Source organism: Lissotriton vulgaris, chromosome 2_1 (assembly GCF_964263255.1).
Source record: "Lissotriton vulgaris chromosome 2_1, aLisVul1.2, whole genome shotgun sequence".
NCBI classification, from domain to species: Eukaryota; Metazoa; Chordata; class Amphibia; order Caudata; family Salamandridae; genus Lissotriton; species Lissotriton vulgaris.
The window spans coordinates 1,468,587,376-1,468,611,123 of NC_141687.1; the positions used below are offsets into that span (position 1 = coordinate 1,468,587,376).

General features: G+C 44.0%; 1 non-coding gene and 6 pseudogenes across 1 annotated transcript; all 7 read right to left on the reverse strand.

The window, feature by feature from the left end:
* Nucleotides 1-12,040: 12,040 nt before the first annotated feature.
* On the reverse strand, nucleotides 12,041-12,161 carry LOC147732773 (5S ribosomal RNA; annotated as a pseudogene).
* A 571-nt stretch (nucleotides 12,162-12,732) lies between these two features.
* LOC147732774 (5S ribosomal RNA) lies at nucleotides 12,733-12,851 on the reverse strand (annotated as a pseudogene).
* A 333-nt stretch (nucleotides 12,852-13,184) lies between these two features.
* Nucleotides 13,185-13,303, reverse strand: LOC147732775 (5S ribosomal RNA; annotated as a pseudogene).
* A 350-nt stretch (nucleotides 13,304-13,653) lies between these two features.
* LOC147732776 (5S ribosomal RNA) lies at nucleotides 13,654-13,772 on the reverse strand (annotated as a pseudogene).
* A 110-nt stretch (nucleotides 13,773-13,882) lies between these two features.
* LOC147732777 (5S ribosomal RNA) lies at nucleotides 13,883-14,001 on the reverse strand (annotated as a pseudogene).
* A 554-nt stretch (nucleotides 14,002-14,555) lies between these two features.
* Nucleotides 14,556-14,674, reverse strand: LOC147732778 (5S ribosomal RNA; annotated as a pseudogene).
* Nucleotides 14,675-16,797: 2,123 nt separating this feature from the next.
* On the reverse strand, nucleotides 16,798-16,916 carry LOC147732779 (5S ribosomal RNA). Its single transcript, XR_015308960.1, has one exon. It is a non-coding gene; the product is annotated as a 5S ribosomal RNA (ribosomal RNA).
* Between the last annotated feature and the right edge of the window lie 6,832 nt (nucleotides 16,917-23,748).

Below are 23,748 nucleotides of genomic sequence, written 5' to 3' on the forward strand. Positions count from 1 at the left end.
TTTCCTCTGGCAGGACAAATACTATAATCAACTGACAGGTACGGCCATGGGTTTCCCAGGAGCATGTATATATGCAAATATTTATATGGCGAAATTTGAACTGGACTTCATTCTGGAAGATCTAACTTGGCAACAAGGTTTGATTTACTATAAGCGTTACATAGATGACATTTTCATCATATGGAAACGCTCCAAAGCTGACCTTTTAAAGAACATTGGCAGTCTGAATCTTGTAGACCCAAGGATCCAATTCACAAACAACACAAGCAGTGAAGCACTACCATTTTTGGGTGTTTTAGTTGAAATTAAGGACAAGTCCATACAAACGAAACTGTACAAAAAAGCAACTGACAAAAATACTGCGCTACTTTATAGTAGTTTTCACCCAGCCAGTTTAATAAACAACTTGCCAGTTTATCAATTCACGAGAATCAAACGCATATCCTCTAATCCCGACCAATGTGATAAGAGTCTCAATGATCAAAAGCATAGATATCTTGCCAGAGGTTATCCTAAGAAACTATTGGAGGCACATTTAGAAAAGATAAAAACAATACCGAGAACAGAACTTCTGAAAAAGAAATCGAAGGATTCAAATAAAAGAATGGTTTTTGTGTCAAAGTACTCAACTGCTTCTAGGGACATTAAAAGAACCATATCAAAAAGATGGGAAATTCTGCTTGCTGAACAAGACTTTGGAACATTATTTAGTGAACGACCACTGTTCGCATATAAAAGAGCTCAAAATCTGAAGGAACTCCTTAATCAACCGACGCCTATGCAACAGGAACAAATCTACAAAGGAACGATGAAGTGTTTTAATTGCAAAAATTGCAATAACGTCATCCCAGGAAATATACTTCTACATCCAAGGACGGGAGAAAAAATAATGCTTAGACATACTACGAGCTGCGACTCTGAACATATAGTATACTCTATTAAATGCCCATGTGGCCTATTATATATAGGCAAGACAGACAGAAAGATGAAAACAAGACTCTCCGAGCACAAGAGCCGCATAAGAAACAAAAACGTAACGTCACCATTGGCTCAACACTGGATAGATGAAAACCACAATATAGCACAACTCCGCTTCCAAATCATAGAGCTGATACCCCAGAGGCTAGGTATGGACAACGCCAAAATTCTACTTCAAAGAGAAACTTATTGGATTCGCAAATTGCAAACTATGACCCCTCTTGGGTTAAATGATAAAATAGAAATGGCTTGCTATCTTTGAAACTTTAGATCTCTTAAACTATCATGTCATTCCAGATAAATCACACTATTCAACTGATAACAGGGAATATTTATAAATGTAATTATTTTATTTCTACATTGTTTCAGAATCGGAATTACACACATGTATTAGCATCACTATAAATGCAATTAGTTGTCAGCTACTGTGTGGTACTTGTTTATAGTTTGTAAATAGGCAGGAATGTTTGTTTCTTCTGGTGCAGCTAGAATGTTTATTGTTACCATTAGGCATGTACACCACTATTACCATAATCAATTCGCACCCATGATTAGCAACTTGTTTATAGTTTGGAAATAAGCAGAATAAGATTATGTCTCATAGTACTTTAATATTCACTTTTTGATTTTGCATAAGCACACATATCACCTTAAAAAGTCATTAGACTAGATGCCCTAACACACATCTTCCACCTATCTTTAGATACACACGCTACAGGAATCGGACAGGCATCCTACTGTGTCGCGTTTTATTGATTGTCTATATGGCCGCATCGACGGATTCAGCATTAAATTACTGTTTTGCATTTCTCATCTACCCTCGCAGATAGTGACCCCTGTGATTCACTATAGTTTTCTTTTATTCTGTCAGTTAATTTATCTGGTTGATGATCCACACGTGTTATTATCACCCATAAAAGCTCGATACGTTGTTTACTGTCCTTTTGTACTGGACTTCAAGCCTGAAGCACTTGTGCTATTGACGTTCACGCCGTGAACGCATAAAGATTTGTCCAAAAAAAAGTTGACCCGATCGTGAAGCTTCAGATGTAGTCTGCCGCCGCTGTTTACTACCTGGCAGCGTATCATTAGAACAGACGAAGGACTTTTAAATCTGACACCGCCGCCGGTCAGTAAGCACACTGACGGTTTAACTTAGATGCGAGAGGATTGGAATACCGGGCGGTGAGTCAGTTTGCAGCTTTTTGATGGCACACTAAGGCGAAATTACAAAACGTAAGGGCAACAGTTACAGTCTTTCTCTTCTCGTATTCACAGCATCGTGAAGAGTTACATTTGCGTGATCGAGACGCTGCTGCTTAGACACGCAGGTATTTAACGCCGTCCTCTTTGTTTTTCAATCCGTTTCCTTGCGTTGACCGAGCGTTACATTGATAGTAACTATTTGTTTCATTAGGTTTTTCTTCATGCACACACGTTTTACTGGCAGGTGAGCCGCTTTGTTTTCATCTTTTGTGAAGTGTACATGTAGCATTTGTTGACACTGAGCAACATGCATTTATATAAATTATCTTCTTCCTCATAGATGCAAACTTGACTAATGGACAGGTAACATGCAAATTCTCTTTTAATTCAGCTCCCAGAGCAAAATAAGACACTGCTTGAATGAGTTCCTTTAATATTGCTATTTTTTTCGCTCTTTCAGAAATTGTTTGGTTAAATAGGAGCTACTACACACAGGTTACACTTCTGTTTTCATTCATTAGGTAAGCCATGACTTATAATACATGGGGTAATAAGTGCTCATACATTGTGATACACTGATATGCTTTAGCCTCCTTGTTTTCCTTTTCTTTTTCATACCCCCGACGAAGGGGCTATTGCCCCGAAATGCATTGGGTTTTTTCTTTTTGTATTGTTTTGTGTTTACCCTATACTGAACCTGTGTATTGATAAAATGTTGCCTTTGTTGTTCACAATTTAATCATTTGACTATGATGTTTTTAGCATTTATGTTAGAAAATACCAACTAAGGAAAATAATGAGTACATTATTTGTTTGATGTTTCTTCAAAAAAAAGGTTTAAAATAAACTGAATGATATAAATCTCTAAAAAATTTTTGTTGTAGTGCGTACTAGAGTCCTAGTGACTTCTGGCACTAGGCCTTATACCTTGTTTTATACCAGTTGGCAGGCACTTATCTGGTACAGCACACGTATCGCCATATAGGATTAAAACCGCAGCGTTACACACGAGTGCAGCACCCTGCTCCATTCATACCATCAGGATTCAAGCAAGCCGGGCGGACGATGGCTGAAATGCCAGAAACCGGTCCCCGGAAGCTTGTTTCCTTCCCAGTATAAGAATTGGCTTGGTAGTTTGGTTTGCCCTGTTCCCATCATGCACTGGGACAGGAACAGACTAATTTGCATGTAGCCAGGTTCTGAGCTGGGATGGTGCAGTGAGCTAAAAAACGGTGATGGATCAAGCCCTGATCTCTTGACTGGGTAGGAGTATTCTGCATCATTCAGAAACTCTGTCCATCACCACCCCCTTTTCCAAAATCGATTTTGTCCACACTAAGTGTGGGAGGGTATACTCAGACGTGAGTCCCTTGCTCATTGCACCATCAGGATTCAAGCAAGCCGGGCCGACGACGGCTGAAATGCCAGAAACCGGTCCCCGGAAGCTTGTTTCCTTCCCAGTATAAGAATTGGCTTGGTAGTTTGGTTTGCCCTGTTCCCATCATGCACTGGGACAGGAACAGACTAATTTGCATGTAGCCAGGTTCTGAGCTGGGATGGTGCAGTGAGCTAAAAAACAGTGATGGATCAAGCCCTGATCTTTTGACTGGGTAGGAGTATTCTGCATCATTCAGAAACTCTGTCCATCACCACCCCCCTTTTCCAAAATCGATTTTGTCCACACTAAGTGTGGGAGGGTATACTCAGACGTGAGTCCCTTGCTCATTGCACCATCAGGATTCAAGCAAGCCGGGCCGACGACGGCTGAAATGCCAGAAACCGGTCCCCGGAAGTTTGTTTCCTTCCCAGTATAAGAATTGGCTTGGTAGTTTGGTTGCCCTGTTCCCATCATGCACTGGGACAGGAACAGACTAATTTGCATGTAGCCAGGTTCTGAGCTGGGATGGTGCAGTGAGCTAAAAAACGGTGACGGATCAAGCCCTGATCTCTTGACTGGGTAGGAGTATTCTGCATCATTCAGAAACTCTGTCCATCACCACCCCCTTTTCCAAAATCGATTTTGTCCACACTAAGTGTGGGAGGGTATACTCAGACATGAGTCCCTTGCTCATTGCACCATCAGGATTCAAGCAAGCCGGGCCGACGATGGCTGAAATGCCAGAAACCGGTCCCCGGAAGCTTGTTTCCTTCCCAGTATAAGAAATGGCTTGGTAGTTTGGTTTGCCCTGTTCCCATCATGCACTGGGACAGGAACAGACTAATTTGCATGTAGCCAGGTTCTGAGCTGGGATGGTGCAGTGAGCTAAAAAACGGTGATGGATCAAGCCCTGATCTCTTGACTGGGTAAGAGTATTCTGCATCATTCAGAAACTCTGTCCATCACCACCCCCTTTTCCAAAATTGATTTTGTCCAAACTAAGTGTGGGAGGGTATACTCAGACGTGAGTCCCTTGCTCATTGCACCATCAGGATTCAAGCAAGCCGGGCCGACGACGGCTGAAATGCCAGAAACCGGTCCCCGGAAGCTTGTTTCCTTCCCAATATAGGAATTGGCTTGGTAGTTTGGTTTGCCCTGTTCCCATCATGCACTGGGACAGGAACAGACTAATTTGCATGTAGCCAGGTTCTGAGCTGGGATGGTGCAGTGAGCTAAAAAACGGTGGTGGATCCAGCCCTGATCTCTTGACTGGGTAAGAGTATTCTGCATCATTCAGAAAGTCTGTCCATCACCACCCCCTTTTCCAAAATCGATATCTTCAAGAACCTGCACGACTCAAAGTTGTGAAAGCTGGGCATACTCATTTAGTTACTGAAGTTAAAGAGGCTGAGGAACTGCTCTCTAAGATGGCATCGGAGAATTAGATGTTAGATATTTAATGGTCATGGTCTTACTATAAAAGATCTCTTTTTTTTTCCCTTCTTCACTTCTGCTCTCTTTTACATATCTTTTCTCATTTTCTTTGCTCCATCTATGAGTGTTATATAGAGGGAGGGGGGTCCTTGAAGAGACCTCGCTGGTAGGCTGCCCATTCATCGGCAGCCGTTGATAGAGGGAGGCTTCCTGGTAGGTACTTTGGGGGTGGGGGGGAGCTCTAGGGGTTGGAGGATAGGGCTAGGAGATGAAGTTTGGAGGGGAGGGGGATTTTCAGGGGGGGGAAAGATGACACAAGCAGAAAAGACTTAAGGAACAGATTGAGTAAGAAACTGTTTATTTTTTCTATAACTAAAACAGTTAATCAGAACATATTTGAATTAAGATATGTATCAAGTTAGCTGCTTAGCCTGGAATGTTTCAGGTCTCAACAATAAAAGTAAAAGACAACTTGTATTTGAAGAACTTAAAATGTATAATCCCCATTTTGTACTTTTAAGTGAAACCCATATTCGTTTCCAAGATAGAAAAATGTTAGAACAAGGGGGGTTTGAGCTACTAATATGTACTCCATTAAATGCATCAATCCGGGGAGTGGCTATACTTAAGAAAAAATCACTGAAGGTAGAAGTTCTTAGAGCTGCTGCTGATAAAACCGGTAGGTGGGCAATTGCACAATTAATGTTATCAAACCGTAAATGTATCTTATGTGCAGTGTATGGATCAAATTATGACGATGCGGCAGTCTTTGACCGACTTAATATTGAATTACTAGATTGGGAGGGGGAGCTAATGTTAATGGGAGATTTCAACTGTGTAATTAACTATGCAAAAGATACTACGAAGGGCACCCCCTCACAACGTATGCCTAAAACAAGGGCTGCCATTTTAGAACTTGCACGCATACATAACCTAAAAGATGTTTGGAGAAATCTCCATCCGACACTGGCTGGATATACTTACTATTCAATACCGCATAAAATGTGCTCCAGCATTGATGTGGTTTGGTCTACGGATAATATACTTAAAGGTAGTAGAATGGAGATCTGTCCTAAAGTAACTTCAGACCACAATCCCATTCTGTTCAGTTTTAATATCTTATCTAAAAAACAGGAACCCAGGCTATTCTCATTTCCAAGACACTTGCTATCCAACTCCCTATTCATCAATCAGCTGAAGGAACATATAAAAGAATTTTTGGAGTTTAAAATTGACTCGGCTCTACCTATTACTGTATGGGATGCTTGCAAAGCAAGTATTAGAGGCTTTGCCCAGCAATTTTTTATTCAGCAGAATGCTAATCAAAAAGAGGAGATACGGGGCATTACATCTAAGATCAGGGCCTTGGAAGAACATTTGGCTGAAATTACTAAGCCGGAGGATGCAGGGTTAACTACTAATTTGAATAAAGCAAGGCTGGAACTTAAACTAATTACTTTACGCGGCGAGACCAAAAAATTCCTTAGGGATAGAGTTAGTGCTAAGCTGCACAAGTATAAACTATCACAATATGAGAGCGGTGAAAGAATCAGCAAAATTCTTGCCTATAAGGTTGCAGATGATAGAGCTACCTCTTTAATTAAGAGCATAAGAGGAGCCGATGGAATTAATTATACTCTACCCGAGCAGATTCTGCAACAATTTGTTAAATATTATACTAAACTCTATATCCCCGAGAATTTACCTCCGATAGAATCTATTCAAAGGTACATTAGAAATAATTGGCCAGTAGAAACAGATGCAGAAGCAATGGAAAAATTGGAAGATTTTAGCCTTGCTGAATTGAAATTAGCTATCTTTTCCTTCCCTCCAGGAAAGCTGCTGGTGATGATACACTTCCGATAGAAATATACAAAAGCTGTAGTGAGGAGCTTCTTCCTTTTCTTTGCTCTATTAGAAATCAAATAGGGATAACTAATAAGGCTCCGAGTTCTTGGAATACCGCTAAAATAATTTTCTTTCTAAAAAAGAATAAAACTCCTTTAGAGTGTGGGTCCTACAGGCCCATTTCCCTGATTAATTCAGATGCCAAAGCATATGCTAAATTAATTGCTACAAGATTATCTCCTCTTATGCCCAAATTAGTTAGCCAACATCCACACGGTTTTGTGGTAGGGAGAGACACAACATTGCATGTTAACATGGCTATCACTGCGTTTGATGTTGCTACAACAAATTCCTCCCCACTCGGCATGGTATTACTCGATGCTGAAAAAGCATTTCACCGAGTGGGGTGGGGATATCTTTGGGCTACTCTTAAAGAAATTGGATTTAAAAAACACTTCCTAATGAAAATACAAGCACTTTATGATTGTCTAAATGCTATAATAGGGTACGATAATCTGCTGTCCTCTAGATTTCCAATTTTAAGAGGGACACGTCAGGGGTGCCCGTTATCACCTCTTTTATTTGCTCTTGCTATGGAGCCCTTTATTAATGCTATACAATCTCAGGAACATATAAAATCATTTAACTTTGGCACTAATTCACTTAAAATTACAGAATACGCTGACGACTTAGCGATCTATACAACAGATGTCGCAGAAGCCATGGACGGAATTATTAAAGAAGCGGACACCTTTGGTGCAGTATCGGGCTACAAATTAAATTGAAATAAAACACAAATCATAGTTAATTATAAACCACGGATCCCAGTCGCTGGCATATGCCACACAGCTACCTACTTAGGTATTAAAATTACATCCAACATCAAGTGTATTACTGCACTGAATTATGATGTTTTATTAAAAGACACTAGCATTCTTCTTAAAAAATGGCATAAGGTTCCTCTAAACCTTATTGGTCGAATAAATCTCATTAAAATGAACATTCTGCCAAAGTTTCTGTATTTATTTAGGTGCATTCCTTTAAAAATTACCAAATTATTCTTTAGAAAACTTGATGGCATTCTAGGCAGCTTTATATGGGGGTTTAAAAAAAACCGCAGATCAATATCTACCCTAAAGCTACCCCAGCAACAAGGACGCCTTCAAAAACGCCATCCGTACTCACCACCAACTGATCCGAAAAGCCAAAAAAACAGCATTCAAGGATCGACTCGACAACAACGCCCACAACAGCAAGGAACTTTTCAACATCATCAAGGAATTTTCCAACCCCTCGACCAACTCCAACGACATCACCCCCTCTCAAGCCCTCTGCGACTCCCTAGCCTCTTTTTTCCACAACAAGATTGCTGACATCCACAACAGCTTTGACAACCAACCCGGAAGCCAACCCACCCTACCATCAGCTGACTATCCTCCCCCCGTTAACACCCTCATCGCCTGGAACCCTATCACCACTGAGGACACCATCCGCCTGATGAATTCCATCCACTCTGGATCCCCCACAGACCCATGCCCTCACCACATCTTCAACAAAGCAGATTCCGTCATAGCACCGCACCTCCGAGACGTCATCAACTGCTCCTTCAACTCCGCTACCTTCCCAGAAGACTGGAAACACGCTGAACTCACCGCCCTTCTGAAAAAACCAACAGCAGACCCCACCGAACTCAAAAACTACCGCCCCATCTCACTTCTTCCATTCCCGGCCAAAGTCATCGAGAAAGCGGTCAACAACCAGCTCGCCGCCTTCCTCGAGGCCAACAAATCCCTCGACTCCTCACAATCTGGCTTCCGTGCAAAGCACAGCACTGAGACCGCCCTCATCGCAGCAACAGACGACATTCGAACTCTACTGGACAATGGAGACACAGTCGCCCTCATCCTCCTCGACCTCTCTGCAGCCTTCGACACAGTCTGCCACAGCACCCTTTTACAGCGCCTCAGAAACATCGGAATCCAAGGAAAGGCACTGGAATGGATCACCTCGTTCCTCTCCGGAAGAACCCAGAGAGTCCGCCTCCCACCATTCAAGTCCGAGGCCTCTGAAATCATCTGCGGCGTACCACAAGGATCCTCTCTCAGCCCCACCCTCTTCAATGTATACATGAGCCCCCTCGCGACCATCGCCCGCCAACACAACCTCAACATCATCTCTTACGCGGACGACACTCAACTGATCCTTTCTCTCACCAATGACCCCAGCACCGCCAAAACTAACCTACACGAAGGAATGAAAGAAGTCGCCGAATGGATGAAACAAAGCCGTCTGAAACTGAACTCAGACAAAACAGAAGTCCTCATCTTAGGTAAATCCCCCTCTGCATGGGACGACTCCTGGTGGCCGGAAGCCCTCGGAAAAGCACCCATCCCGACAGACCACGCACGGAACCTTGGCGTCATCCTGGACTCTTCACTTTCAATGAACAGACAAGTCAGTGCCGTATCCTCATCCTGCTTCAACATCCTTCGCATGCTCAGAAAAACATTTCGCTGGATCCCCACAGAAACAAGGAAAACAGTCACCCATGCTCTGGTCACGAGCCGACTGGACTACGGAAACACCCTCTACGCAGGTACCACCGCCAAACTACAGAAGAAACTACAACGAATCCAAAACGCCTCAGCCAGGCTAATATTAGACATCCCACGCAACGAACACATCTCTGGTCACCTTAAAGACCTACACTGGCTACCCGTCAATAAGAGGATCACTTTCCGACTGCTTACCCACGCACACAAATCACTCTACGACATCGGACCAGATTGCCTCAACTCTCGACTGTCCTTCTACACCCCCTCCCGCCAACTTCGATCTTCCAGCCAAGCTTTCGCCACTGTCCCTCGCATCAACAAAACCACCATGGGAGGCAGATCCTTCTCATACCTGGCTGCCAAAACATGGAACTCACTCCCCGCCTACCTTCGTCTCACCCAGAATCATCTAGCGTTCAGAAAACAACTTAAAACGTGGATATTTGACAAATAATCCCCCTCCCCTCCCCAAGCGCCTTGAAACCCTCCGGGTATGTAGTGCGCTATATAAATTTTATGACTTGACTTGACTTGACTTCAGTAAGGGCGGCCTTAATTTTCCAGACTTTAGAACTTATTTTTTTGCATCCTTTTTGGGACGTCTACAGAGCCTTTTTAATTCCAATAATCCTTATTACTTTCACCAACTTATGCTTGGTACCGACTCGATTCAATTCCTTGCTAGAACCAATGATCCAAACTATTTTAAAAGAGTCAGGTTTAAGAACGCTAAAGACATAATAAATATATGGAATATAATACTGGTACTTAACAAAACGTCAATCTTTCACCCTGATTTAACTCTCTGGAACAATCCGGGTTTACCAGGTATTTTTAGTGACTTGGGGTGCAGGATCTGGTCCAATTTAGGCATAACCAAACTGGGCGATTTATACGGCTCCTCAGGCTTGTTAGAGTTTGAAACACTTAGGAAACTATATAAACTAAAGCGTACTTTAAATACATACAAATCCGAGATTTTCTTATTGGAAAACTAAGGCTTAAAAAGATCTTAGATTCAGATTTTTGGATATGTATGTATGGAGGAGGCGGTAAGAACAAAGCTATGATCAGCCTAGGGTATAAATGTTTCAGTCAATATAAGATAGATGACTGCCTTAAATTGGCTCAGAAATGGACCTTAAAATTCACGACCGGTATTTCATCAAACATTATTTTCTCATTTTTAAATAATATTGATACTTTAGTTCATTCGACCAGTTTAGAACTCCAAGCTTATAAGACCATCTGCCAGCTTTATTACACCCCGCAACAATTTTGTAAATGGTCTTCTAATAATGTTCATAATGATCGTATGAAATGCCCAAAATGTCAACTACAGGCTGCTGATCTAGAACATATGATTGTTTCATGTCCGGTTTTGTTTTCATTTTTGGATAGTTTAGAAAACATTCTGAAACAGAAATTATTAATTGACACATCATTACGACCTGAAATGATTCTTCTTGGTATTCAACCTACTATTTCCACATTTCAAGATGTTGTTTTTATTTTGTTATCATGCGCAAGATTGGTTATTGCAAGGGCATGGATCTCGGACCAACCACCTCATGTGAACGAATGGTGGTTTTTGGTGAAGGAAATATATGATATGGAATTATCTTTAGCTAGGAAAAGGGGTGATAAAGCACTTAAGAAAATTGACAGAATATGGGGATGTCTTTTTACTTGATCAAATATGAATTGATTTAATTAAGGGTTTTGTCTACCTTGATATTTTATTATTTGTCTTTTAGTTGATATCTGATTACTTGATGTCTTTTTTTTCTCTTTTCTTTTCTTTTTATGTATTACGCTCTGTATTACGAAGAAGTTCAAGACACAATATGTACTGATCAAATGCATTTTTGTTTATACTTTTCCTTTTGTTTTTCTTTTTTTATTAAATATTGGCTGCTTGTGTTATCAATAAAAAAAATGTTTAAACAAAAAAAAATTATTCGAGACCAGACACCCTCATTCACCTAAAGCAAAAAGCTAGTATTCCCAGGCAATCTCCCATCCAGGTACTATCCAGTCCCAACCCTGTTTAACTTCTGAGATCAGGTGCTTTCAAGGTGGCATGGCAGTAGGCATGAAGGACACTGACTTTGGGGCTCAAAGCTTTTTCATTCTACTTCAGTTCAGGCAACAGTAAGGAAGACAAGCCACCCTCATTCACCTAAAGCACAAAAAAACAATAAAACCTACATCACCTACTATTCCCAGGCTGTCTCTCATCCAGGAACTAACCAAGCCCGACCCACCTTAACTTCTAAGATCAGGTGCTTTCAAGGTGGCATGGCAGTAGGCATGAAGAACACTGAATTTCGGGCTCTTAGCTTTTTCATTCTACTTCAATGCTGGCCATAGTAATTGAGAGAAGCCACACTTATTCACCAAAAGCAAAACAAAAAAAAGCCTCAATCACGTGGTATTACCGGGCAGTCTACCATCAGGTATTAACCAGGCCTGACCCTGCCTAAAGTTTGCAATCAGAGGAGATCAGGTGCTTTCAGGATGGTATGGTTCTAGGCATGAATAGTACTGAATTTGGGGTTCTTAGCTTTCTTCATTCTAATTCAGTGCTTGCAACAGTAAGCGAGACAAGCCACCCTCGTTTACCTAAAGCTATACAAAATGCCTACAGCACCTTGTATTCCTAGTCGGTCTTCCATCCAGGTACTAACCAAGACCGACCCCCTGCTTAACGTCTGAGATCAGATGAGAACAGATGCTTTCAAGGTGGTATGGCCCTAGGCATGAAGAGCACTGACTTTGGGGTTCTCAGCTTTTTTCAATTCTACTTCAGTGCTGGCCATAGTAAGCAAGACAGGCCACCCTCATTCACCTAAAGCAAAACAAGAAGCCGTCAGCGCCTGGTATTCCCAGGCTGTCTCCCATCCAGGTATTAACCAGGCCCGACGCTGGTTAATTTCTGAGATCAGACAATCTCAGGTGCTTTCAGGGAGGTATGGCCGTAGGCATGGAGAGCACTGACGTTGTGGCTCTTTACTTTTGTCATTCTACTTCAATGCTGGCAATATTAAGCGAGACAAGCCACCCTCATTGACCCAGAGCAAAAACAAAAAAACAACAAAAAAAGCCTACCACACCTAGTTTTCCTAGTCGGTCTCATATCCAGGTACTAACAGGCCCGAACCTGCCCAACTTCAGAGATCAGATGAGATCAGGTGCTTTTAGGGTGGTATGGCCGTAGGCATGAAGAGCACTGAGTTTGGGGATCATAGCTTTTTCCATTCTATTTCACTGCTGGCCATTGTACACAAGACAAGCCATCCGTTCATCAAAAGCAAAAAAAACACCAAAAAAAACATACTGCACTTGGTATTGCCAGCAGGTCTCCCATCCAGGTACTAATCAGGCCCAACCCTGCTTAACTTTTGAAATCAGATGAAATCAGGTGTTTTCAGGGTGGTATAGCAATAGGCCTGAAGTGCACTGAACTCGGGACTCTTAACTTGTTTCATTCTACTTCAGTGCTGGCCATACAAAGTGAGAGAAAGCACCCTCATTCACCTAAAGCAAAACAAAAAAAATAGCCTAGAGCACCTGATATTCCCAGCGATGTTCCATCCAGGTACTAACCAGCCCCACTCTGTTTAATTCCTGAGATCAGACAAGATCAGGTGCTTTCAGTGTGGTACAACAGTAGGCAGGAAGAGAACTGACTTTGGTGCTTTTAGCTTTTTCATTCTACTCCAGTATTGGCCATAGTAATTGAGAGAAGCCACCCTCATTCACCTAAAGCAGAACAGAAACATAGCCTACAGCACCTGATATTGCCAGGAGGTCACCTTTCCAGGTCCTAACCAGGCCAACTCCTGCTTAACTACTGAGATGAGACGAGATCAGGTGGTTTCAGGGTGGTATGGCCGTAGGCATGAAGAGTACTGACTTTGTGAATCATAGCTTTTTTCATTTGATTTCAGTGCTGGCCATATTACTAGAGACAAGCCACCCTCATTCACCTTAAAGAAAAACAAAAAAAGCACAAAAAGCATACAGCACCTCGTATTCCCAGGCAATCTCCCATCCAGGTACTATCCATGCCCAACCCTTCTTAACTTCTGATATCATATGAGATCAGGGGATTTCAGGGTGGTATAGCAATAGGCCTGAGTTGCACTGACTTCGGGGCTCTTAACTTGTTTCATTCTACTTCAGTGCTGGCCATAAAAGGAGAGATAAGCTATTCTCATTCACCTAAAGCAAAACAAAAACAATCAAGAGAGCCTACAGCACCTGGTACTCCCAGGCAGTCTCCCATCCTGGTACTAACTAGGCCCGACCCTGCTTACCTTCTGAAATCAGAAGAGATCAGGAGCTGTCAGGGTGGTATGGTCCTAGGCATGAAGAGCACTGACTTTGGGGCTCCTAGCGTTTTTTCATTCTACTTCAGTGCTGGCCATATTATTTGAGACAAGCCACCCTCATTCACCTAAAGCAAAACAAAAAAAAAAGTCTACAGGACCTGGCATTCCCAGCCGGTCTTCCATCCAGGTACTAACCAGGTCTGACCTTGCTTAACTTCTGAGTTCAGACGAGATCAGGTGCTTTCAGGATGGTATGGCTGTAGGCATGAACAGTGCTAACTTTGAGGCTCTTAGCTTTTTCCATTCTACTTCAGTGCTGGCCATAGTAAGCGAGACAAGCCATCCTCCTTCACCTAAAGCAAAACAAAAAGCCTATTGCACCTGATATTCTCAGAGTTAGGCCAGGTTAGTACCTGGAAGGTACTAACCTGGCCTAACCCTGCTTAACTTCTGAGATCAGTGAGGATCAGGTGCTTTTAGGGAGGTATGGTTAACATGAAGAGCACTGACTTTGGGCCTCCCAGCTTTTTTCATTCTACTTCATTGCTGGCCATAGTAAGTGAGACAAGCCACCCTCGTTCACGTAAAGCAAAACAAAAAAAACAAAAAACTACAGGACCTGGTAATATCAGGCAGTCTCACATGAAGCTACTATCCAGGCCCGACCTTCTTAACTTCTGAGATCAGATGCATTCAGGGTGGTATGGCCATAGGTATGAAGAGCACTGACTTTGGGGCTCTTAGCATTTTTAATTCTACCTCAGTGCTGGCCATAGTAAGCAAGAAAAGACACCCTCTTTCACCTAAAGCAAAACAAAAAGCCTACAGCACCTGGTCTACCCAGGCAGTCTCCCATCCAGGTATTAACCATGACCGACGCTGCTTAACTTCTGAGATCAGACATGATCAGGTGCTTTCAGGGTGGTCTGACCATAGGCATGAAGAGCACTGACTTTGGGGCTCTTAGCTTTTTTCATTGTACTTCAAAGCTGGCCATAGACAGCGAGACAAGCCACCCTCATTTACCTGAATAAAAAAAAAAACAGCACCTGGATGTTGCCAGGCGGGCTCCCATCCAGGTATTAAACAGGCCCGATCCTGCTTAATTTCTGAGATCTGACAAGATCAGGTGCTTTGAGGGTGATATGGCCATAGGCATGAAGAGCACTGAGTTTGAAGATTATAGCTGTTTTCATTTTACTTTAGTGCTGGCCATAGCACACGAGACAAGCCTTCCCCATTCACCAAAAGTAGAACAAAAAAGGAAAAAAGCATACAGCACCTGGTATTGCCAGTAGGTCACCTTTCCAGGTCCTAACCTGGCCCTATCCTGCTTAACGTCTAAGATGAGATGAGATCAGGTGCTTTCAGGGTGGTATGGCCATTGGCATAAAGAGCACTGACTTTGGGGCTCTTAGCTTTTTACATTCGATTCAGTGCTGGCCTTAGTAAGCGGAACAAGCCTCCTTCATTCGCCTAAAGCAAAAAAATAAAAAGCTATAGGATTTGGTATTCCCAGGCGGTCTCCAATGAATTTCCTAACCAGCCCCGGCACTGCTTAACTTATGAGATCAGGTGCTTTGAGGGTGGTGTGGCCATAGGTATGAAGAACACCTACTTTGGGGCTCTTAGCTTTTTTTATTCTACTTCAGTGCTGGCCATAGTAAGCAAGACAAGACACCCTCATTAACCTAAAGCAAAAGAACAACAAAAACAAAAAGCCTACAGCACCTGATCTTGCCAGGTAGTCTAACATCCCGGTATTAACCAAGCCCGACATTGCTAAACTTCTCAGATCAGATGAGCTTGGGTTCTTTCAGGGTGGTATGGCCATAGGCATGAAGAGCACTGGTATGGGGCTCTTAGCTTTTTTCATTCTACATCATGTGCTGGCCATACTAAGCGAGACAAGCCATCCTCATTGACCTTAAGCAAAAGAAAAACAAAAACCTACAGCACCTTGTATTCCAAGGAGTTCTCCCATCCAGGTATTAACCACTCCCAACCCTGCTTAACTTCTGAGAACAGACAAGATCAAGGGCTTTCAGGGTGGTATGGCCATAGGAATGAAAAGCACTGGCTTTTTGGGGCTCTTAGCTTTTTTCATTATACTTCAGTGCTGGCCATAGAAAGCGAGACGAGCCATCCTCATTAACCTAAATAAAAAAAAAACAGAACCTAGTATTCCCAGGCGGCCTACCATCCAGGTACTAAACAGGCCCAACCGTGCTTAACTTCTGAGATCTGATGAGAACAGGTGTTTTAGGTTGGTTTAGACAAATGCATAAAGATCACTGACTTTGGGGCTCTTAGCATTTTTCATTCTACTGCAATGCTGGCCATGAAAAGCTAGATAAGCTATCCTCATTCACCTAAAGCAAAACCAAACAAATTATAAATAGCCTACAGCACTAGGTATTCCCAGGCGGTCTCTCATCCAGGTACTAACAAGGCCTGATCTTGCTTACCTTCTGAAATCAGACAAAATCAGGTGCTTTCATGGCAGTATGTCTGTAATCATGAAGAGCATTGACTTTGGGGCTCGTAGCTTTTTTTATTCTACTTCAGCGCTGGCCATAGAAAGCGAGACAAGCCATCCTCATTTTCCTAAATAAAAAAAAAAACACCTAGTATTCCCAGGCTTGCTTCCATCCATGTACTAAACAGGCCTGACCCTGCTTATCTTCTGAAATCAGATGAGATCAGGTGCTTTCAGAGTTGTATGGCTGTAGGCATGAAGAGCACTGACTTTGGGGATCTTAGCTTTTTTCATTCTACTTTAGTGCTGGCCATAGTAAGCGAGAAAAGCCACCCTCATTCACCTAAAGCAAAACAAAAAATCCTACAGTACCTGGTATTTCCAGGCAGTCTCCCATCCAGGTACTAACAAGGCCCGACCCTGCCTAACTTCTGAGCTCAGATGAAATGAGGTGCTTTCAGGGGGGTATGACCAGGCATGAAGAGCACCGACTTTGTGGGTTCTTAGCTTATTTCATTCTACTTCACTGCATTCCATAGTAAACAAGACACGCCACCTTCATTCACCTAAAGCAAAACAAGAAGCATTCAGCACCTGGCATTCCCAGGCGGTCTCCCAACCAGGTACTAACCAGGCCCAACCCTGCTTAACTTCTGAGGTCAGACAGGATCAGGTGCTTTCAGTGTGGTATGGCCGCAGGCATGAACAGCACTGACTTTGGGGCTCTTAGATTTTTTCTTTCTACTTCAGTGCTGGCCATAGTGAAGGAAGTGGCCCAATAAGGTTTACCCGGGTCACTCACGACCACATCCCAGCCTTCCATACCAAATGAAGAGTTGGTCAGACAGTAGAGAATACAAACCAATATCTGTTTATTCAGGTAAACTCAGAGCGGAGCCTGGTTTGCCCAGTAACTTAGGAGTGCTGCAGAGGGACTGTTGTCAGCAAGCATAAAGATACATTATGTACATCCCAGAACAAACAAAGGCACACCCATTGCGGAATTTTCCAAGCAAATTCAGCAAAACAGTGAAGTACAAAGAATACGTTTTGATTCTAACACCGGGCACACACTGTCTACTACTCAAGGTCACTTTGCCCATGCCAGTGACTAGACAATGGGGAGAAGGCCTTTATCTAAAGGGAAAGCTATGCGCTAATAAGAACAGTATATTCATTAGTGAAGCAAAACTCGGCTTTGGAGAAATGCTACTCAGCTTAGGCCTTTTCTCGGAAAAAGCAAAGGATCAGTTTCAATCATGATTCAAAGTGGCACCCAAATAGAAAATAAATGTTGTAGCAAATGCTAACTTACATACGATAATACATGAACAAAATCATTTCCATTCTAACAGACCCTCCTTTTAGCATGAGCTAAACCATTTTCCAATAATAGCAAAGAACAGACAAAATAATAAAACAGGAAGTCATGAGTACATTACTTATGAACACTCCATACTGTCAACATCAGGAAGGAAAACTTTAAGGAGGGAAGAAATCTCAAAAATATTCTCATCTATCTGCATCATGTCATCTATTTCCTTTTGAACCATAATTGCAGCATTGGTATCATGAATCGAAATTTTCCTCGCAGGAGTGAGAAGAGTGGTGCAATAAGAACAACAAAAGGAAAGGCATTTAACAAGGACACAGCAAGAGACCAAGATCACAATGAAATAAATCACCTTTTCAAGGATCCAACCCCAGCTGCCAAAAGGAGACCAACTCCAGTTCCCACTTTCCATTCCTTTAATATTTTCTAAGATGTCTAAAATGTGTTGGGTAATATTCTTTTCCATATTTGTGACCCCGACTACACACTGGTCTCCTACTACCCCGCAAACACCACCACTTTTAGCTAGGATGAAATCAACTGCATATCTAGTCTGCCCGGAATAGATTTGCATGCTTTCCAATTGGGTGGTGATGTCACGCCAAGCTGCTATTATACAATACAATATTTGCAGCTTACACCCAAAATGTTCTCTAGCTTTCTCACCCCTGGCTATGGCAGTACCACCAAATGTAATTATGGAGGAAAGAATGTATCTAAAGGTAATACCATTACTATAGTTATTGGCTCCGTCACAAAATTCTTTGGTCAATGTCCTTTTAATGCATCTTACTTTAGGCTTCGCATGTTTGCAAGGTACACCCAAATCGCTACCATCCCAAGTGTCATCCATACTATTATGGACATTCGAATAAGTCCAATTAGACAAAAAGAAGAACCCTGGGTGTGCATACACCGGTCTATCGTAATCTACTGCAGAATACCTTGAATTCCTTCCAAAGGTACTGGGGTCCTTTGTGTTTATCAAATAGTATGTGCTTGTGAGAAGTTGACCCAATATGCAGTGCTCACTATTCTAGTGATCACTATGCATCGGTCCAAACGACCCTTATGGTGATTGGTTGTAAGTCAACCTTAGACCAGCTATCCTAGTAGCGTGGATACGAGCAGTCTTCGGGCTAAACTCTAGAGGGCGTGTTAAGCCAGCTGTTATACCATCACATACCCCTTGAACACCAAGTGAAAGGACACCACACAAGTGTTATGAAAATAAACAGTGTATTTATTAGAATCACAACAGCCCTGTACTCTTTATGAGGACAGGGTACTAAGCACACAACGAAACTCTTAGGAAAATACTTCAAGTGCACAATCAATACAAGTGCCCGAGGGCACGGAAAGTTTAGTGGTCTCGGGCGGACCCGATAAGGCAAGTCGGAAGCGATAGGGACTCGGGACCCTTAAATAAGGAGGCTATGCGGGCACCGAAATGCCGAAGTTACCTAGCCCCAAGGGCTGCGGCTGCACAAGTCTTTACAGACGTCGGGAGTCTTCGCTGACGAGCCAGGAGCCGGAAGGAAGAAGTTGCTGGCCGGCGACCAGTGGAAATAGTTCGTAGCGATCCAAGCCTGAATCAGAGATGGATGACACCTGAAAGCAGAGGGGACCAAGTTCGTAACTACTAGCCAGTAGTCAGAGGGTACCAGGAGGGCACCGGATGATCGTCACCTCGACTAGGTGAGTGGGCGACGCTAGGCTCTGCAGTCTCACGGACCAGGAGGCGTTGTCGGCGACCAGGATGGAGGTGCGAGCTGTCCCACGAAGGTTGATGCTGTCGGCGTCGCTGGGCCCAGGATTGGGGCAACAAGCCTTGGCAAATTTCAGGGCCACATGGTGGGCCTAAAATGGCGTCTTGAGTGGACCAGGAGGGTCCGGGTTGCTCCTCTCTCAGAAGGGAGAAAAGGCCAGTCTGGAGCAACCAGACCAGCAGCGTTGGTTGTCGGGTGTCGTCAAGGAGGTCACAAGCCAGCGGCTAGTGATCAGACAACGTGCTGAACAGCAGAGAGCAGAAGGGCCCCACGCAGATCGTGGAGATGCTGGGAGGCTGCGCTTCGATGCTGGAGCTGCTCAGGGTCGGGGCTTCTCGGACCCCAGAGCACTCACCAGAGGATCCCTCGGTGGTCGTGCCGGTTAAGAAATCGTGCAGGTCTTGATGATGGCCGGTCCCTCGAGGTCTCGTCGCACCCACAGATCTCAGCTGAGCTGACGATGTGGGTAGAGGTCAGAGGTGCCAGGGAAGCCGGTTCTCGTCGAGCTGGGCAGTCGGATTCCTGAGGAAGGACTTGCAGCAAACCGCAGAGTTCTTAGATGGTGCCTGCGGATGCAGGGTGACTACTCCTTAGCCACAAGGGAGAAATCTTGAGAAGAGTCGAGAGTTCCTTTCGTAGAAAGTATTCTTGATTCAAAGATGATCTAATTTGGAAGGGTCCCCGCTCCTGCCTTTATCCTAAAGAAAGGGGTGGGTACGTGACTAGGAACTGCCCTAGGGGTGGGACCAGGAAGGGGGGTGGTTACACCCCTCTCCCATGCCGGACTTTCCCCAGGTCAGGGGCTGGCGCGCCCCTGGAACTGGTTCTAGCCGGCAGATGCGTAGTGAGCACCGGGGTGCCACTCCGCAGTCACCTTCTTGTAAAGCCCTGCCTACCCAGGATACACAAAACCCTGTCTGGGATGGTGCGAACACTGCCCCGGACAGGAAACCCTTTGTCCAAGCTCTCCTCGCTGGAAGGACTCCCAGCAGCAGGAGGTCAGACTCGTGTCTGTGGTGGCAGCATCCATTTTGTGGAGCTGAGGCTTTAGTTAACTTTAACCGGGGTTCACAGTTACGTCCATGTCGTGTCCCTCTAGAAGGGCGGAATGCTAACCTCGTCGCCAGCATTGGTGAGGGGTCAGCATCCCGATTCGTATGACACCTTACTCGACATGTCTTGATAACGCGATACCGAAGTTACCAATATGGTACGCGTTATCATGGAACAGCCATTGGGTCTTGGTTCCACAAGCTGCAACCGTGCTCGGCTCGTGCCAGAGCCCAATTCACATGATTCCATGCACTCTGCCTTCAGGATTGTCAAGGCCTGCCATAGGAGTGGCTAATAGGAATTCGGGTGTCCATTTGAGGGTTAGATATAGGCATACTATACCTAAAGCGACGGGCGAGTACGCCACGTTGCCCCAGCTGTCGCGCAGCCAGTTGTGTCAGATTTAGATGGCCATCCAGGGGTGGCATAATACATGCTTCAGCCCCTGGTAGGCCCTGGGTACGCCGATGCCCTGGGTTACAGGGTCTGACAAGGTGGCCCAGTTCCAATTGGGTAATGCACCTAAGGTACACACATCAATTTAGCGAGAGAACAGCTAGGCTGTGGGTCTGATTGGCAGGCCCACAGCCCGAGAAAGTCGTAAACCAGTGAAACAAAAGCAAAAAATCTGGGTGATCATAGGATTGCAGACCCTACTCTCCTACAGTGCTCTTACGCAGTACTATCCCTGAACAATTGACATACAATATAGTGTCAGTAAAATTAATAATTGGACAACAAGCAGGGTAATAACCAGCTTCTCGGGGGACTGTCAATTCTTTCTACTGGTAACCCACCAAAGTTTTTTCATATAGAAGTTGTCGTAATAAGTGTTGTTGTCACACCCCTGATAATCCAGTATAGGTATAATTGACAATAAATATGCTGTCTATAGACTATTTATGGTTTCAGAGGGGTAACAAGGAGTCCCTTCTCCAAAGAACCTCTTGTATGTATCTAAAAACACATTGCTTCGGGCTGTCCTTTTCTTTCAAACTGTAGGAACAACCTTATCCTGACTATGCAAAGGTACACTTTGATCACGTTCCAAAACCCATGATACCCAACATCACAGGATTAACAGCAAAATCACAAGGGCAATACATATTAAATTTTGTTTACGGGCCCACACTGCATTGTGCAGGCCAATAGGAATCACTGGCTGCTCTTCCTCAGCAACCATTCTACCAAAGGGATGCATGTTGAATGGAGAAATAGGGCAAAATGCAAAGGTAATATTCAAGTTCCCGGTGTCCGTCAGAGCCTCACTGTACCGGCTCCTAGTGTTCATCAAATATGGTGGAGCTTGCTCTGTCGTGTGCTCGTATCCCATGTCGGCCAAGGTGGTATACCTTCAGGGTCTACTTTTAGTCCTCTCCACCTAATGCTCAAGCAACTAAACTAAGATAAGCAAAAATTCTTCACAAAGCTCAATAAACCTCCGTTGGTACTATAACTTCAGTGCAACCTATCTTACACAGTCCATCCCTAATCTCTTTTCTCCTTAGATGCAATTTCCCTCAGGTGAAGGCGAAAATTGTACCTGGCAGCCCCAGACACTGTAGGATCAACAAACAACAGCTCTTTGGTAAGTCGTATTTCCGGTGGAACAGCCGCATTCAGCAGATTTTCATTCTCCTGATCCATTTGAGTCCAAATCAGCTGGGCATCGCTAAACGGAATAAACCGAGGCACCTGCTCAGTGATGGAGTCCCCAATGCCGTCCTTCACCCACTGATCATAGGGCAAAGACAGAGGAACCCTGCAACAATGAGTCGCATGTATCCAGTTCTTACAGCCAGCAACATTTACTGTGGTGCGGTTTGCTAACAGGACCTGTTCTGGCCCCCTCCAATGTGACTCCAAAATTTTCTTCATCTGGAATTTTTTTTCACCAAAGCATAGTCTCCAGGCTGAATGTCATGGCCAGACCCCTCTGGTATTGGCGGTAGGAGTCCCTAACCTGTTGTTGAATAAAACACAAACTGTCTCTTAACTGGGAAAGATAATCAAGCAACAATGGGTACTTGTTAGACCTGGTACCATTGGCGTGAGTTTCCCTTCCATTTTTTTACTGATTGCCTCCTCTGTTTTTGATATGTTTTGCTGGTTTAGATGCTTTGGGCACTGTGCCACTGCTATTCAGTGCCACAGTGCAAGTGCTCGCTATTGTAAACTTGTGTATTGATTAGTGACTCCATGATTGGCTTATTTGATTTTCTTGTCAGACCCTAGTACAGTGCACCATGTAGGCCCAGGGCCTGTAAATCAAATGCTGCTGGTGGGTGGGCAGCACTGGTTATGTCACCCACAGAAGCAGCTTGTAAAGTGTGTCTCAGGCCTGCCATTGCACAGCCTGTGTGCAGTCTGTGACTGCCATGTCGATTTGGCAAGTGAACCTACTTGCCAGTCCCTAAACCTTCCCTTTTCTACATTTTAGTCTTCCCTAAGGTAGGCCCTAGGGCAGGGTGCTTTGTATGTAAAAGGTAGGTCATGCCCTGATGTCTGTGGCATGACCTGAATTACAGCCTATTTAGTTTTTCACTGTTGCAAGGCCAGAATGGGCAGTGTGATTATAACATCTTGTAATCCTAACTGACCCAGGGAACATGGTAGAAATTCGAATTTAGTATGCCGCCTGAACTCAGAATGATAAAATACATCTTTTAGTGAAGTTGGTTTTAACATTCTGTGTTTGAAAATACCACTTTTAGAAAGTAGATATTTTCTTGCCTAACCCTCCAGCCTGCCTCTGCTAGCTTGTGTATTGTATGTCTGGTGTGTGAGTGACAGGGGCTGGGGTGGCTCTAGAAGACAGGGTGAGTCTGCACAAGGCTGAATAGACCTATCTGCATGTAGAGTGATGAGAGGAGTAGCACCTGGGCCTGAATAGGGCTGTGCCTGCTTTCCAAAATCCCGGCTCCACCTCCTGTGAGGTGTTTGATGACCCAGGCCCACCCTGCCAAAGGAAAGAAGGAGTCATGTAAACAAAGTGCTCCAGGACTGCCCAGAACTGGTTTGGACTAGGTACATGCCCCACTGCCTTCGGAGGACAAAGAATTTTACAGTATAAATATGGGGACCCAGACCCCAAGACTTTAGATCACTTCTGGAACACCTAGACAAACCTTTGCCAAGGAGAAGAACCAAGTAAATTGCAGGAGGTTTGACTGACCCCCTGCCAGTGTGCTGTGTTGCTGGGTTGGCCTGCAGTGGTTTCTTTATTGCCAAGGAAAGGAGAAGGAACTTTTAAAGAACTTTCATCATCTTGCAGAATATTTCTCCAAGGGTTTGAACGTGTGCTTGCCTCCTGCTGAAGTCTCAGGGACAAAAGACTTCACCACCAGCTCCCTTCTGAATTTCCTTGCTGAGAATCCT